At 40.2% G+C, this 17640-nt stretch overlaps 2 pseudogenes; both read right to left on the bottom strand.

Moving 5' to 3' along the window:
• Positions 1 to 864: 864 nt before the first annotated feature.
• On the bottom strand, positions 865 to 1892 carry LOC106989897 (phosphatidylinositol-glycan biosynthesis class X protein-like; annotated as a pseudogene).
• Positions 1893 to 14922: 13030 nt separating this feature from the next.
• LOC106989898 (receptor of activated protein C kinase 1-like) lies at positions 14923 to 15865 on the bottom strand (annotated as a pseudogene).
• Positions 15866 to 17640: the final 1775 nt, after the last annotated feature.

Here is a 17640-nt window from a genome sequence, read left to right as displayed (position 1 = left end):
TGGTACTCTCTCTCAATAAAAATAAATAAACTTAAAAAAAAAAAGGTACAACATCCTTTCATGATAAAAACCCTCAACAAAGTAGGTTTAGAGGGAACATTCCTCAACATAATAAAGGCCATATATGAAAACCCCGCAAGCTAACATCATCTTCAATGGGGAAAACCTGAGAATCTTTCCCCTAAGGTCAGGAATAAACAAGGATGTTCACTCTCACCACTTTTATTCAACATAGTACTGGAAGTCCTGGCCACATTAATCAGACAACAAAAAGAAATAAAAAGCATCCAAATTGATAAGAAAGAAGTAAAACTTTCACTATTTACAGATGACATGATACTATGTATAGAAAACCTGACAGACTCCACCAGAACACTACTAGAACTGATAAAAGAATTCAGTAAAATTGCAGGATACAAAATCAACATACAGAACCTGTTGCATTTCTATACACCAGTAATGAAGGAGTAGAAAGAGAAATTAAAAAAAAAATCTCATTTATTACTGCACCCAAAATAGTAAGATATCTAGGAATAAACCTCACTAAAAAGGTAAAAGATCTGTACTCTGAAAACTATAAAACACTGATGAAAGAAGTTGAAGAGCACACAAAGAAATGGAAAGATATTTCATGCTCAAGGATTGCAAGAACAAATATCAATAAAATGTCTATACTACCCAAAGAAATCTACACATTTTATTTTTTTCTTTCAAATTATCTATTCTTGTTTGTGAGGATTTTCTCCATTTTTAGCTGAAATTAAAGTGTTTCTACTCACAAAATGAGAATAATTTGTCTCTAATCCATAAAACAATTCCTTTTCCTAACCGAAATGAAGATAAGTAAATAGATCTTATTTTAGTTTATGGAAAGCATTTAACTCCATATAGCTTACAGGGGAAATGGGCATATTTGAAAACAGCCACAAGGACCAAAGTAGAACATGGGATGGTAATGAGCAGAGTCACAGAACCTACTGAAGAGGTGTGTAGGGCCGGTCTCACTGGAACCTGTAAAGCCACATTCTTATATACTGATCTAGATTTCAGATTGCTCCTTTGGCAGATGTCCTTTTTCTTCAAGGCACAAGGAACTGCCACTTCGGACTGAGACCAGCATTTCAAAATTGGAAACTCTTGGTGACAATACATCAATAAATCCAGGTTATTGACTGCAATAAAGGTTTTTCCATCTTTACTACATGGTCGATGATAGCAATAGTGCACAGGTGAAAAAGCTTGGCAACAATACACTGTAAGTCTTGTCTGGCATATATTAGAACTTTAGATTTTTTGGACTACTAATTGGGAGCTCCTATATTAAAATTTTCTGAAACCATCATTGCCTCTGTTATGTTTCTCTGTCATAATGAAGCTAACTCATATGGATCCACAAAAAGTCCAGGATGTACCGTTTAATTAAGAGTTGGCAGGTCCATCAGTCCTCAACAATTTCTCCAAATTTCACTGTTATTAAAAGGTCTCTACGGGACCCATCTTTCAAAACTTATTCAAAATAATTTCAGAGCAAGGGTCCTTATGCCAGGGTCAGTGGGAGATAGTAGTGTAGGCCGTGGCTGGTATGCCGGTGAGCCCAGCCACCTCCCAGAGGAACAGCCAGGCCACTGCCCGGACGCCCATAGCCCTGTCAGCCAGGACACTAGAGAATGTGCTTCCTAGAGGAGCACACAAAGAAACACAGGTGGAGGAGAGAGCGCACGCAGCATGGTGCTCCTAGAGCATGCTACTGGCGAGTTAGTGACCCTGATGGAAGGCTTGCTGATGCACGCCTGAAGTCCTCCTAGTCCCTTGGTCCCTCCAGCTCTGGCCAACAGGAAAGTTCTGGCAGGTGGAGGCAGCAGCCTCAGCCACCTTGTTTGCTCCCCCACCATCCCTTGCAATCTACACATTTTTCAAATGTTTATTTATTTTTGAAAGAGAGAGAGACAGAGCATGAGCAGGGGAGGAACACAGAGAAAGGGAGACACAGAATCAGAAGCAGGCTGCAGGCTCTGAGCTGACAGCACAGGGCCCCACATGGGGCTCAAATTCACCAGCCACGAGATTATGACCTTAGCCTAAGTCAGTGGCTTAACAACTGAGCCACCCAGGCGCCCCACAATCTACACATTTAATGCAATCCCTATCAAAATACCAACAGCATTTTTCATAGAACTAAAACAAACAATCCTACAATTTGCATGGAATCACAAAAGACTTCCAAAATAGCCAAAGCAATCTTGAAAAAGAAAAAGCAAAGCTGGAGGCATCACAATTCTGGATTTCAATTTATATTACAAAGCTATAGTAATCAAAACAGTATGATACTGGCACAAAAATAGACACACAGATCAATGGAACAGAAGAGATGATCCAGAAATAAACCCACCACTATATGGTCAATTAATCTTCAACAAAGCAAGAAAGAATGTCCAATGGGAAAAGGACAGTCTCTTCAAGAAATGATGCCGGGAAAGCCAGAGAGCTACATGCAGAAGAATGAAATTGGACCACTTTCTTACACCAAACACAAAAATAAATTCAAAATGGATGAACTAAATGTGAGACCTGAAACCATAAAAATCCTAGAAGAGAGCACAGGCAGTAATTTTTCTGACATCAGCCATAGCAACTTGTTCAGATAGGTCCCCTGAGGCAAGGGAAACAAAAGCAAAAATAACTATTAGGACTACATCAAAATAAAAAGCTTCTGCACAGCAAAGGAAACAATCAACAAAACTAAAAGGCAACCTATGGAATGGGAGAAGATATTTGCAAATGACATATCAGATAAAGGGTTAGTATCAAAACACATGAAGAACTTATATGACTGAACACCCCCCAAAATAATAATAATCCTATTAAAAATGAACAGAAGACTTGGACGGACATTCCTCCAAAGAAGACGCACAGATAGCCAACAGATGCATGAAAAGATGCTCAACATCACTCATCATCTGCGAAATGCAAAACAAAACCACAATGAGATATCACATCATACCTGTCAGAGCTAACATCAAGAACGTAAGAAACAAGTGTTGACAAGGATATGGACTAATAGGAACCCTCATGCACTGTTGGTGGGAAAGCAAACTGTTGCAGCCACTGTGGAAGACATTATAGAGGTTCCTCAAAACATTAAAAATAGAACCACCATATGATCCAGTAATTCCACTACTGGGTATTTACCCAAAGAATATGAAAACATTAATCAAAAATATATACATACCTCAATGTTTATTGCAGCATTATTTACAATAGCCAAATTATGGAAGGAGGCCAAGTATTCACTGATGGATGAATGGATAAAGAGGATGTGGTATGGGGCGCCTGGTTGGCTTAGTTGGTAGAGTGTGCAACTCTTGATCTCAGATAGTGGTAAGCAAAATAAGTCAGTCAAAGAAAGACAAATACCACATGATTTTACTCTTATGTAGAATTTAAGAAACAAAACAAATGAGCAAAGGGGGAAAAAAAAGAGAGAAAAAGGCAAACCAAGAAACAGACTCTTAGCTATAGAGAACAAACTAATGATTACCAGAGGAGAGCTGGGTAGGGGGGATGGGTGAAATAGATGATGGGGACTGAGAGACATTTATCTTGGGGTGCTTGGGTGGCTCAGTTGGTTAAGCGCCTGACTCTTGGTTTTAGCTCATGTCATGATCTCACAGTTCTTAAGTTGAAACCCTGCATCAGGCTCTGCACTAGTGGTGCTTTGGATCCTCATGTGCTCTCTCTCTCTGCCCCTCCCCTGCTCATTCCGTCTCTCTCTCTCTCGCCCTCTCTCTCTCTCTCTCAAAACAAATTAAAAAAAAAATTAAGAAAAGAGTCACTGGGGTACTTGAGTGCCTTAGTCGGACTCTTGATCTCAACTGAGGTCATGATCTCACAGTGAGTTTAAGCCCTCCATCGGGCTCTGTGCTGGCAGCACGGAGCCTACCTGGGAGAGCCTGTCTTGGTAAGTACTGAGTAACCTATGGAATTGTTAAATCACTATAGTGTACACATGAAACTAATATAACACTCTATGTTAAGTATACTGGAATCAAAATTGAACAAAAAGGAACTATAATGAGATACAACCTCACACCAATTACTACATTTTGGATAAAAATGCCAGAAAATCCCGGAAAATAACAAGTGTTGGAGAGCATGTGGAGGAATTGAAACCATTCTGCATTCTTTTATTTTTAATTATTTTTAATGTTCATTTATTTTTGAGAGAGAGAGAGACAGAGAGTGAGCGGAAGAGGGGCAGAGAGAATCCAAAGCAGGTTCCAGGATCTAAGCTGTCAGCACAGAGCCCAACATGGGGCTTGAACCCACGAGCCGCAAGATCATGACCTGAGCCGAGTCAGATGCTTAACCGACTGAGCCACCCAAGAGCCCATGAAAGCATTCTGTATTCTTGATGGGAATATACAGATGCTGTGGAAAAGAGAATAAAGGTGCCTCAAAAAATTAACAATAGAATTACCATATAACCCAGCAATTCTACTTCTAGATATACACCAAAAGAATTGAAAACAGGGCCTCAAAAATATATTGGCACGCTCATGTTCAGAGCAGTGTTATCCACAATAGCTAAAATGTGGGAGAACCTAGGTGGCTCAGTCAGTTAAGCATCCGACTTTGGCTCAGGTCATGAGCTCTTGGTTCATGGGTTTAAGCCCCACATTGGGCTCTGTGCTGACAGCTCAGAGCCTGGAGCCTGCTTTGGATTCTGTGTCTCCCTCTCTCCCTGCCTCTCCCCCATTCACTCTCTGTCTCTCTCTGTCTCTGTCTCTCAAAAATAAGTAAACATTAAAAAAAAATAGCTGGCTTGGTCCTTGGAAGATGGCGGCGTAGGAGGACACTGGGCTCACTGCGCGTCCTGCTGATCACTTAGATTCCACCTACACCTGCCTAAATAACCCAGAAAACCGCCAGAGGATTAGCAGAACGGAGTCGCTGGAGCCAAGCGCAGACACGGAAGAAGGTAGGAAGGGCAGCGAGGTGGTGAGCACTCCACGGACTGGCGGGAGGGAGCCAGGGCAGAGGGGCGGCCCGCTGGCCAAGCAGAGCCCCCGAGTCTGGCTGGCAAAAGCGGAGGGGCCTGACGGACTGTGTTCCGACAGCAAGCGCGACTTAGCGTCTGGGAGGTCATAAGTTAACAGCTCTGCTCCGAAAGCGGGAAGGCTGGAGGACAAAGGGAGGGAGAGCTGCTGAGCCCCCGGACGACAGAGCTCAGTTTGGTGGGGAACAAAGGCGCTCGCCAGCGCCATCTCCCCCGCCCATCCCCCAGCCAAAATCCCAAAGGGAACCAGTTCCTGCCAGGGAACTTGCTCGCTGTGCGCAAACACCCAACTCTGTGCTTCTGCGGAGCCAAACCTCCGGCAGTGGATCTGACTCCCTCCCGTTGCCAAAGGGCCCTTCCTGAAGTGGATCACCTAAGGAGAACGAAGCGAGCTAAGCCTGCCCCTCCTGCCCCTGTGCACCTTACCTACCCACCCCAGCTAATACGCCAGATCCCCAGCATCACAAGCCTGGCAGTGTGCAAGTAGCCCAGACGGGCCACACCACCCCACAGTGAATCCCGCCCCTAGGAGAGGGGAAGAGAAGGCACACACCAGTCTGACTGTGGCCCCAGCGGTGGGCTGGGGACAGACATCAGGTCGGACTGCGGCCCCGCCCACCAACTCCAGTTATACACCACAGCACAGGGGAAGTGCCCTGCAGGTCCTCACCACGCCAGGGACTATCCAAAATGACCAAGCGGAAGAATTCCCCTCAGAAGAATCTCCAGGAAATAACAACAGCTAATGAGCTGATCAAAAAGGATTTAAATAATATAACAGAAAGTGAATTTAGAATAATAGTCATAAAATTAATCGCTGGGCTTGAAAACAGTATAGAGGACAGAAGAGAATCTCTTGCTACAGAGATCAAGGGACTAAGGAACAGTCACGAGGAGCTGAAAAACGCTTTAAATGAAATGCAAAACAAAATGGAAACCACCACGGCTCGGATTGAAGAGGCAGAGGAGAGAATAGGTGAACTAGAAGATAAAGTTATGGAAAAAGAGGAAGCTGAGAAAAAGAGAGATAAAAAAATCCAGGAGTATGAGGGGAAAATTAGAGAACTAAGTGATACACTAAAAAGAAATAATATACGCATAATTGGTATCCCAGAGGAGGAAGAGAGAGGGAAAGGTGCTGAAGGGGTACTAGAAGAAATAATAGCTGAGAACTTCCCTGAACTGGGGAAGGAAAAAGGCATTGAAATCCAAGAGGCACAGAGAACTCCCTTCACACGTAACTTGAATCGATCTTCTGCATGACATATCATAGTGAAACTGGCAAAACACAAGATAAAGAGAAAATTCTGAAAGCAGCAAGGGGTAAACGTGCCCTCACATATAAAGGGAGACCTATAAGACTCGTGACTGATCTCTCTTTTGAAACTTGGCAGGCCAGAAAGAATTGGCACGAGATTTTCAGTGTGCTAGACAGAAAAAATATGCAGCCAAGAATCCTTTATCCAGCAAGTCTGTCATTTAGAATAGAAGGAGAGATAAAGGTCTTCCCAAACAAACAAAAACTGAAGGAATTTGTCACCACTAAACCAGCCCTACAAGAGATCCTAAGGGGGACCCTGTGAGACAAAGTACCAGAGACATCACTACAAGCATAAAACATACAGACATCACAATGACTCTAAACCCGTATCTTTCTATAATAACACTGAATGTAAATGGATTAAATGCGCCAACCAAAAGACATAGGGTATCAGAATGGATAAAAAAACAAGACCCATCTATTTGCTGTCTACAAGAGACTCATTTTAGACCTGAGGACACCTTTAGATTGAGAGTGAGGGGATGGAGAACTATTTATCATGCTACTGGAAGCCAAAAGAAAGCTGGAGTAGCCATACTTATATCAGACAAACTAGACTTTAAATTAAAGGCTGTAACAAGAGATGAAGAAGGACATTATATAATAGTTACAGGGTCTATCCATCAGGAAGAGCTAACAATTATAAATGTCTATGCGCCGAATACCGGAGCCCCCAAATATATAAAACAATTACTCATAAACATAAGCAACCTTATTGATAAGAATGTGGTCATTGCAGGGGACTTTAACACCCCACTTACAGAAATGGATAGATCATCTAGACACGGTCAATAAAGAAACAAGGGCCCTGAATGAGACATTGGATCAGATGGACTTGACAGATATATTTAGAACTCTGCATCCCAAAGCAACAGAATATACTTTCTTCTCGAGTGCACATGGAACATTCTCCAAGATAGATCATATACTGGGTCACAAAACAGCCCTTCATAAGTATACAGGAATTGAAATCATACCATGCACACTTTCAGACCACAATGCTATGAAGCTTGAAATCAACCACAGGAAAAAGTCTGGAAAACCTCCAAAAGCATGGAGGTTAAAGAACACCCTACTAACGAATGAGTGGGTCAATCAGGCAATTAGAGAAGAAATTAAACAATATATGGAAACAAACGAAAATGAAAATACAACAATCCAAACGCTTTGGGACGCAGCGAAGGCAGTCCTGAGAGGAAAATACATTGCAATCCAGGCCTATCTCAAGAAATAAGAAAAATCCCAAATACAAAATCTAACAGCACACCTAAAGGAAATAGAAGCAGAACAGCAAAGGCAGCCTAAACCCAGCAGAAGAAGAGAAATAATAAAGATCAGAGCAGAAATAAACAATATAGAATCTAAAAAAACTGTAGAGCAGATCAACGAAACCAAGAGTTGGTCTTTTGAAAAAATAAACAAAATTGACAAACCTCTAGCCAGGCTTCTCAAAAAGAAAAGGGAGATGACCCAAATAGATAAAATCATGAATGAAAATGGAATTATTACAACCAATCCCTCAGAGATACAAACAATTCTCAGGGAATACTATGAAAAATTATATGCCAACAAATTGGACAACCTGGAAGAAATGGACAAATTCCTGAACACCCACACTCTTCCAAAACTCAATCAGGAGGAAATAGAAAGCTTGAACAGACCCATCACCAGCGAAGAAATTGAATCGGTTATCAAAAATCTCCCAACAAATAAGAGTCCAGGACCAGATGGCTTCCCAGGGGAGTTCTACCACACGTTTAAAGCAGAGATAATACCTACCCTTCTCAAGCTATTCCAAGAAATAGAAAGGGAAGGAAAACTTCCAGACTCATTCTATGAAGCCAGTATTACTTTGATTCCTAAACCAGACAGAGACTCAGTAAAAAAAAGAGAACTACAGGCCAATATCCCTGATGAATATGGATGCAAAAATTCTCAATAAGATACTAGCAAATCGAATTCAATGGCATATAAAAAGAATTATTCACCATGATCAAGTGGGATTCATTCCTGGGATGCAGGGCTGGTTCAACATTCGCAAATCAATCAACGTGATACATCACATTAACAAAAAAAAAGAGAAGAACCATATGATCCTGTCAATCGATGCAGAAAAGGCCTTTGACAAAATCCAGCACCCTTTCTTAATAAAAACCCTTGAGAAAGTCGAGATAGAAGGAACATACTTAAAGATCATAAAAGCCATTTATGAAAAGCCCACAGCTAACATCATCCTCAACGGGGAAAAACTGAGAGCTTTTTCCCTGAGATCAGGAACACGACAGGGATGCCCACTCTCACCGCTGTTGTTTAACATAGTACTGGAAGTTCTAGCATCAGCAATCAGACAACAAAAGGAAATCAAAGGCATCCAAATTGGCAAAGATGAAGTCAAGCTTTCGCTTTTTGCAGATGACATGATATTATACATGGAAACTCCGATAGACTCCACCAGAAATCTGCTAGAACTGATACATGAATTCAGCAAAGTTGCAGGATACAAAATCAATGCACAGAAATCAGTTGCATTCTTATACACTAACAATGAAGCAACAGAAAGACAAATAAAGAAACTGATCCCATTCACAACTGCACCAAGAAGCATAAAATACCTAGGAATAAATCTAACCAAAGATGTAAAAGATCTGTATGCTGAAAACTATAGAAAGCTTATGAAGGAAATTGAAGAAGATATAAAGAAATGGAAAAACATTCCGTGCTCATGGATTGGAAAAATAAATATTGTCAAAATGTCAATACTACCCAAAGCTATCTACACATTCAATGCAATCCCAATCAAAATTGCACCAGCATTCTTCTCGAAACTAGAACAAGCAATCCTAAAATTCATATGGAACCACAAAAGGCCCCGAATAGCCAAAGGAATTTTGAAGAAGACCAAAGCAGGAGGCATCACAATCCCAGACTTTAGCCTCTACTACAAAGTTGTAATCATCAAGACAGCATGGTATTGGCACAAAAACAGACACACAGACCAATGGAATAGAATAGAAACCCCAGAACTAGACCCACAAACGTATGGCCAACTCATCTTTGACAAAGCAGGAAAGAACATCCAATGGAAAAAAGACAGCCTCTTTAACAAATGGTGCTGGGAGAACTGGACAGCAACATGCAGAAGGTTGAAACTAAACCACTTTCTCACACCATTCACAAAAATAAACTCAAAATGGATAAAGGACCTGAATGTGAGACAGGAAACCATCAAAACCTTAGAGGAGAAAGCAGGAAAAGACCTCTCTGACCTCAGCCGTAGCAATTTCTTACTTGACACATCCCCAAAGGCAAGGGAATTTAAAAGCAAAAGTGAATTACTGGGACCTTATGAAGATAAAAAGCTTCTGCACAGCAAAGGGAACAACCAACAAAACTAAAAGGCAACCAACGGAATGGGAAAAGATATTTGCAAATGACATATCGGACAAAGGGCTAGTATCCAAAATCTATAAAGAGCTCACCAAACTCCACACCTGAAAAACAAATAACCCAGTGAAGAAATGGGCAGAAAACATGAATAGACACTTCTCTAAAGAAGACATCCGGATGGCCAACAGGCACATGAAAAGATGTTCAGCGTCGTTCCTTATCAGGGAAATACAAATCAAAACCACACTCAGGTATCACCTCACGCCAGTCAGAGTGTCCAAAATGAACAAATCAGGAGACTTATAGATGCTGGAGAGGATGTGGAGAAATGGGAACCCTCTTGCACTGTTGGTGGGAATGCAAATTGGTGCAGCCGCTCTGGAAAGCAGTGTGGAGGTTCCTCAGAAAATTAAACATAGACCTACCCTATGACCCAGCAATAGCACTGCTAGGAATTTATCCAAGGGATACAGGAGTACTGATGCATAGGGGCACTTGTACCCCAATGTTCATAGCAGCACTCTCAACAATAGCCAAATGATGGAAAGAGCCTAAATGTCCATCAACTGATGAATGGATAAAGAAATTGTGGTTTATATACACAATGGAATACTACGTGGCAATGAGAAAAAATGAAATATGGCCTTTTGTAGCAACGTGGATGGAACTGGAGAGTGTGATGCTAAGTGAAATAAGCCATACAGAGAAAGACAAATACCATATGGTTTCACTCCTATGTGGATCCTGAGAAACTTAACAGGAACCCATGGGGGAGGGGAAGGGAAAAAAAAAAAAGAGGTTAGAGTGGGAGAGAGCCAAAGCATAAGAGACTGTTAAAAACTGAGAACAAACTGAGGGTTGATGGGGGGTGGGAGGGAAGAGAGGGTGGGTGATGGGTATTGAGGAGGGCACCTTTTGGGATGAGCACTGGGTGTTGTATGGAAACCAATTTGTCAATAAATTTCATATATTAAAAAAATAGCTAAAATGTGGAAGCAACTCAAGTGTCCATTGAAGAATGAATAGATAAGTAAAATGTGATAATTCATACAATGGAATATTATTCAGCCTTAAAAACAATGAATTTTCTGAACTATGCTGCAATATGGGTAAACCTGGAGGACATTATGCCAAGTAAAATAAATCAACCACAGAAAGACAAATACTGATTGATTCCACTTGTACGAGGGGCTTAGATTAGTCAAAATCATGGAGACAGAATGAAGAATGGTAGCTGTCAGTGAAAAGAGGAGTTATTGTTTAATAAGGATAGAGTTTCAGTTTTACAAGATGAAAGTCATAGAGATACGGATGGTGGTGATGGTTGCACATTATGAGTGTATCTAATGCCACTGAATTGTACAATTAAAATGGGTAGGACGGTAAATTTTGTCATGTGTATTTTACCACAATAAAAACAGTTGGAAAAAAAAATCTTTATGATCCATCCTTTGTCTTTGCTATTACTTAAGTCTGGCCAGAGGTCAGGACCAGACTAGCCACAGGCTGAATCCAGGCCAGAGTCACGCTTTTTGCCTTAAATTAGATGCCAATATAAAAACTGGGAGGCTCCAGATATCATTTTCCACTTAGGAGAAATGACAATTCCAAGTCTGGGCAGGAAACTTTAAAAGGTAAGCTGGGACATCTTGTCATGCAAGAGAGTAAAGAAGTTATCAAACACCTCTTTGGGTTGTGCCAAATGACTCCGGAGCCAACCTGCAGAGGCACAGATATATAAAATGCGAGATGATTTTGTCATCAACAAGAACTGCAATACATTAAAAACCATCGTATATATTTAAATCTGTGAGTTCATAATCATAATAAAAACAATTAATTGATAACCAGGGAAGATTCTTGGGAGCTAAATCATTATTTTGAAAAGGAAAGAGTCAGGTGTTCTTTGTGCCCTCCCTAAACAAAGCACACTGTTAAGTAACCAAATAATGGATAAGGGAAAGTTTCTCTTCACAGAAGTATTTTAGCTAGTAGGTAAAAATGTTTATATGCACACACACACACACCGACACTACATACATATATATAATTAGTATGATAGAAAATCACTATTCTGCAGCCTCAGAACTAGTTGAGGGACTCCTGGGTGGCTCAGTCTGCTAAGTGTCTGACTCTTGGTTTTGGCTTAGGTCATTATGCCACAGTTTCATGAGTTTGAGCCCTGAGTTTGAGCTCTGTGCCGGCAACAGGGAGCCTTCTTGGGATTCCTTCTCTCTCCCTCTCTCTCTGCCCCTCCCCACTCAGGCTATTTCTGTCTCTCTTTCAAAATAAATAAACTTAAAAAAGCACAACTAGTTGAACCAGATATTCAGTATGAATGCTTGCTAATACCATAGAAAAGAGAGCCCCTAATAGTACAGGTCTCCTGCATATGAAAGAATACAATACCACTTACTTAGTCGGTTTGACCAAAAAAGTTGAGCTGAAATTTGATCAAGCTTCTATATATGACTACCAATGGACAGAAAATACAGAGGAAAGGTGAAAATATTAAGTGATACTTTAAGGATACAATCAGAAAAATCCAGACTCTAGGAAATTTTACAGAAGAAACACCCCAGTTTCTCTAACACAAGCAAAAAAATGCAAAATAGCCAGGAAGGATTATCTCCCAATATTCCACAGCACTGGGATTTAAAGTACAGTCTTTAAGCATCAGAGTGTCTTATAGACAAGTGCTGCCTGTGCCATTTATCAGTCATGTGCATGGAAAAAATAATGTAACCTCTTGAAGCTTAGGCTTCTTCACCTATAAAATGGTAATACTAATGGCAACTATCTCATAGAGTTGTAAGGATTAAGATAATGGACACTAAACACTTAGCTCATTGCCTAACTTATAGTACATAAACAATAAGGGGTATTTTTATAATCTTCATCACTGAAGAATTATGCTGAATGACTAAATGAATAACTAGAATTAATCTGCTAAAAATATTAAATATGAACTATTCTTAGCTGATAATGTTGGCCATCTCATTTACTCAATATTTATTGGGCACTGGAGCTGGTGCAGAAGGTACAAAAATGAGTAAGACGTGACCTATACACTTGGACTTTTGCCTTTTCAAACAGAAGTCCTACATATCTTAACCCCAAGGAATACTAACTAGCAAGGATGTCAAGGCCCTTCTAACAATCTGCTGGGAAGAACTTTTAGAGTGGAAAGCCATCATCCATTCTTCTTTCATACAGAAACTGGCTACGGGGTAGATGATGCTCACTGTCATGATAGTGTCTTCTACATTATTGAATCACTTTGGAATCATTAAAACAGACTTTGGCTACCTTTGTCTGACTCTCTTCTGCTATTCCTCTTTTCCAATTACAAGGTTTCCTTCTGCTCCATATACCTCCCGAAGATCAAAAGATGGATGTATTCATCAGTATGACTTGGACAGGGAAGAAAATAAGCAAACAAGCTTGCCAGAATGTTAAGAGAACAAGTACTCCCTCATTAGAGAAGAGACAACTGACCTACTTAAAAGCTGAGATTTGAATGACTAATGCAGTACAGACAGTTCCCACCTTATAAACACTCAACTTACAAATGACCTGCCCCAGCCCCATCCTAGGAAGCTGCTGTCACCATGTGAACCACCAAGTGCAGGAAGGGGGGAGGGGTGGTGGGGAATGAAGACTTTATAGAATCAGGGAGTTTAAAATAAAAGAAAAATATTGAGACAAGGAAAGCATGTTTTCCCAAGTATATCTCAAGTTACTCACTTAACTCTCTTTTACTCCCTAAAATACCATAGAAAGCCACGGGTTAGCAAACAAGGTTTTTAAAAAAGATGGCAGTTTTTGCAATGCTTTATTATTTGGGGGCTAATTTTTCACTAATGATAGGAGAGATTCTTAATGTCAGTATTTTTAATAAGATACAAAGACTGCCCTTACTTCACCAACCACAGCACCCCAGGCACAGCATCCTGAACAATGAACATTCACTTGTAAGTACAATTCACAGCCACCATGTGTAGGAAACTAAACCACCATTTGTGCATGTAATACAATAGGAAAGGAGCCTCCTGGAGTTCTTATTTTGGGGGAGGTGTCTCTAAGATGAATGACATAAACCTGAGACAGTCCTCAGCAAAGCTACCCCCTGGCAGAAGGCCAAATGAAGTAAAAAAGAGGCCAACAGACAAAGAGAAGCTGATCTAAAAAAGTGTATAAGGAAACAGACACAGAGAAAGAAAGAAAAATCCTGCTGACGTCATTTGAACTACAAATTATGTACTTCCTAGTTACATAAGCCAATATAGTCTGACATGCTTAATATACTCTGAATTGTGTTTCTTGTCCCATATAAACAAAAGCCCTAAAATAGTTTCATTCGCAGACCTGCTGGTCTCCTCCCTGGCCACTGCAGGCATCCACCTGGTTTCCCAGATATTGACCTCTCTGCCTCTGGGCCTTGTCTCCCAAGGGAGCTAGAGTAGTAATATTGGCCTGTGTTCCCCAGATCAGCTTCTCTCCCTGGATCTGGCCTATGAAGGGGGAATACTATACCTCTAGATGCAGCACCCCTTCCTTAATTATGTGATCCACGCCCTCCTTTTCCTCCTGTGATGTTGGATACACCTTGAACAGTACTAAATATAATTCCAAATATTTCTCAACAGCTTTGAAAACAGTGGACATATCACTGGAGGGTCACAAAAGCTGAGTTGCAAATATTTACATTGGTAGAATAAGTGAAGTTTAACAGTGGAATTCTATGTGTAATCAATGGGCATTTGTTTATTTCATTTCAGGTTTTAGTTAAGGTTTTTGCCAATTTTATTTCAATGTAGTTTGTGTAGTCATTTCCTAGAAATTATATGACCTTCTAGGATCTTTTTGATTTTTTTTTACATTTTGTTACAAGGGGAAAAATAAAATAAAAAAATAAAATAAAATAAAAATAAAAGGCCACATTTAATTCTACCTTCCTAAAATAAGTATTTCCTTCCAGTTTACATCTAATGTATTTTTTTTAAGTCAGAAAACCAATTTTTTCTTTCTAAAGCTCCGCCATATATTTCCAGTGGGTGCCGATGGTCACTTACCACATGCACACCAGGTTGTCCATGTAGCAGGCAAACAAAGTCTGTCCATCAACAGACCAGGCCAGAGAGGTACACTGGGATGGCTCAGTCTTGCTGCTAGTATTGATAACTTCCTGCTTCAGTTCGTCTACAATTACCTTGCCTTCTAAGTCCCAGATCTTGATTCTGGGGCCTGTGGCAACATAGAGCCAATATTAGTTAGGATTGAAGCACAGGGCATTGATGATGTCCCCACCATCTAGAGTATAGAGGTCCTACAGCATGCACTTGGCCATCCTTGCTTCTAAGAAGCACAGAGGGATCCATCTGGAGAGACAATCACAGTGTTCAGGTAGCCCATGTGGCCAGTGTGATTGGTCTTCAGCTTGCGGTTTGCTTGGTTCCATACCTTGACCAGATTGTCCCAGCCACAGAAGACAATGATGGGATTGCTTCTATTGGATGTAAAGCAGACGCAAGGCACCCACTCCAAATGGCTCTCATCCTGGACAGTGTATTTGCATACACCCAGAGTATTCCACTGCTTGATGGTTTTATCTCGGAAGCCAGAGACTTCTGGGTTGCCAGAAGAGAAGGCCCCACTCAGCATATCCTTGTGTGGCCTACAAATCTGTGTGTGGTGGTACACACTGTGAGGTCCCAAAGCCAAAGTGTTCTATGCCAGGAGCCTGAGAGGGCAAACTGCCCATCTGAGGGTATGACCACATTACTAACAAAGTGGGAATGACCCTAAAGAACATGCTGTGGGATGCCCTAGTTAGTTTCATCCCTGGTCAGCTTCCACATGATAATGGTCTTATCTCAAGAGGCAGATAGTATCATGTCCGGGAACTGGGAAGTGGTGGCAATCTGGGTCATCCAGCCATTGTGGCCCTTGAGGGTGCCACGAAATGTCATCTGCTCAGTCATGGAGGCAGCAAGTGCAGGTGTCTCCACAATGATGAAGATGAAGTGGGATGGCTCAGCATGGGGCCCTGCTGAGGAAGAGAGAACTGCATCTAATGTATTTGTGTTATCCACATGTGAAATCCCAGTAATACAATTGTCTTTTTGCTTTTTTACTTATATTGAAAAATAAAAGCTTTTCTCCACATATGATCTTCATAAATATAATTTAATAGATGTATATGTAATATAAGTATAAAAATATAATTTAATAATTCTACTCCTTCTAAAAGATGTATAATTTACATGATATTCATAATTTATATTATCTAATTGTTCGGTATTTTAATTTTTTCCCAATGGAAAGTGGAATTATTGGGTCAAAAATTTATGAACAGCTCTTCCTTCATATTATGCAAAATCCATTCTCAAAAGTATTATTCCAAGTCACTCCACTGGCCAAGTGTGGATGTTTGGCCAAGTGTGGATGCGTATTGATGTTTCACTTATTATGCAAGATGTCCTGGCTTCAATATTATCTTCTTATTTTTTTTCTTCTTATATAACAGATATTACATGTTACCTTTTAGTATAGATCATATAAATTAAAATCTAAATTTCAGAAAGAATAACTAAGTCTTAAGAGAGGAGGCTAAAATGAAAGATTGCAAGTATGTAAGTTTCTTATTTCTAAATCTTTTTAAAGTTAGCATTATTAATGTATACTATTTATAATCCTTACCCATCTTCTAGACACTGTAACTTACAGAGAAGAATGTAATCTTGCATGGGCATGCTATTACCAGTAAATACTCTGGTTTCACGGAGCATTAAAACAAATATGCAAATCCATCATTTTGTACCCCACCAAAAAATGGATATACCCTGTAAAAGACAAAACTTTAAGGATAAAAGTCAGAGAAGGCAAAATATAGAGATTTCCTTTGAGAAGTTTTACAGTCACAAAGAAGAGGAATTAAAATTTATGAACCAATATCTTTCAAAAATATCTCATGTTTTTCTGACATTTGATGTATCTTGCTTCCCTTTTCCAAGGTCTGAATCTTTCCTTAAGACAAGTATCCAAGCTGTAAATCTCCAGGGTGCTTTACTTAGGAAGCAGCAACAGGCTGAGGTGGGCTATGTGGCCATTGATGTGGACGCTGGAACCATCTTTAAGTCTGAAATTTAGCCAAGAATGAGGAGTAGCTCTGGGCTCAACTTGGGACAATGAAGACTGAAATGACAGACATTTAAACAGTTGTGGTCAGACTGCAAAGACCAGCAGTCCTAAAATAGATAGGATGCAAAGTTGACAGACTACAACTCTTTGCTTGTTTATCAGAGAAATGTATGTAGTCTTCATAAAAGCAATGGAATGGCACCACATATCTAGTTATATGATGATCATATTCCAAATGCCATACTGTAAGCTCTTGGATTTACAAGTCACCCCTATGTTTTTGTTGTTAAGTACATATAACAGCAAAAAAGCGGGCTAAAAAAAAAAGCCCATTTCTAACCCAAGTTAATCTACAAGAATATTGAAAGGCAAATATATTGTTTAGTGCAAATATATTGAAGTGTTTAGTGCATTCAACCCTTCATTCATTCGAGTTTTTACTGAGTACCTATTAAGCTTTAGAAATGCAGTGATGATTGTTTAACATAGTGTTGGAAGTTCTAGCATCAGCAATCAGACAACAAAAGGAAATCAAAGGCATCCAAATTGGCAAAGATGAAGTCAAGCTTTCGCTTTTTGCAGATGACATGATATTATACATGGAAAATCCGATAGACTCCAGCAGAAGTCTGCTAGAACTGATGCATGAATACAGCAAAGTTGCAGGATACAAAATCAATGCACAGAAATCAGTTGCATTCTTATACACTAACAATGAAGCAACAGAAAGACA

Source organism: Acinonyx jubatus, chromosome D2 (assembly GCF_027475565.1).
Source record: "Acinonyx jubatus isolate Ajub_Pintada_27869175 chromosome D2, VMU_Ajub_asm_v1.0, whole genome shotgun sequence".
Taxonomy (NCBI): domain Eukaryota; kingdom Metazoa; phylum Chordata; class Mammalia; order Carnivora; family Felidae; genus Acinonyx; species Acinonyx jubatus.
This window is presented reverse-complemented; position numbering and strand designations above follow the sequence as displayed.